Source organism: Anser cygnoides, chromosome 1 (genome assembly GCF_040182565.1).
Source record: "Anser cygnoides isolate HZ-2024a breed goose chromosome 1, Taihu_goose_T2T_genome, whole genome shotgun sequence".
Lineage (NCBI taxonomy): Eukaryota > Metazoa > Chordata > Aves > Anseriformes > Anatidae > Anser > Anser cygnoides.
The window spans coordinates 161,530,155-161,531,005 of NC_089873.1; the positions used below are offsets into that span (position 1 = coordinate 161,530,155).

The 851-nt window shown below is 45.0% G+C and overlaps 1 pseudogene; it reads right to left on the reverse strand.

Annotated features, from left to right (window-relative positions):
• Positions 1 to 229: 229 nt before the first annotated feature.
• On the reverse strand, positions 230 to 350 carry LOC136789765 (5S ribosomal RNA; annotated as a pseudogene).
• Between the last annotated feature and the right edge of the window lie 501 nt (positions 351 to 851).

Genomic DNA, 851 nt, shown 5'->3' on the forward strand with positions numbered 1-851 from the left:
TTTTAGGAGGCAGTGCTTAAAGACTGACCAGTACCAATGGATGCCGATGCCTTCAAAAGCAGTTTCCCGGGGGACCCTTAACCAGTTCCCTGAGCAGCCTGAAGTCTGCTCTCCCCATATCCAGGATTGAAGTTTTGGTGGCAGTTTTCCTTCTGTCACCAAAAATTTTCAACTCAACTGCTTCATGGTCATAGAGATATGATCAAGATGGCTGCCAAAACAAAAGTCTACCCTACAGCACCCGGTATTCCCAGGAGGTCACCCCTCCAAGTACTAGCCGGAGCCCAGCCCCGCTTAACTTCCAAGAATCTGACAGGATCAGGTGTAGTCAGGGTGGCGTGGCTGAAGGCAACTACAACTGCATGGAACCTCTACTTAACAGCACAGTGTGGTTCCTTCACTGCTAGCCAGGAGCTGGGAAAGTGACAAAAACAGTTTTGGAGGGTTCTGTGAGCACTTGGAGGAATGACAATCAACTTAAAGGGCATGCTGATGATGAAAATTGAAATTGAAAATGCTCCGCTTCTTCTCCTTGGCACCTGGACCACATTTATCCCTCACTGGCTTCTTGGCAACTCGAATTAAAAAGAGACAGCCTAGATTAGTTGCAAAGGGGAAGAAGAAAAAGTATTATAGCACAAATGTTCCTGAGAAGAGACAGAGGAAGAAGAGGAAAGGTCTAGGCTCAATGAGTTATCTAGAGCATGTAATGAAAATAATCATGGAAGAAAAAATGCACGAGGGAAGAGCATGGATGCTGGACAAACAAACAAGAAATTGCTTTTCAAAAACACACTGCAGAGAATGGGTCATTGTAATGTTTGTAATGATCTCAATCAGCAGCCAAAATG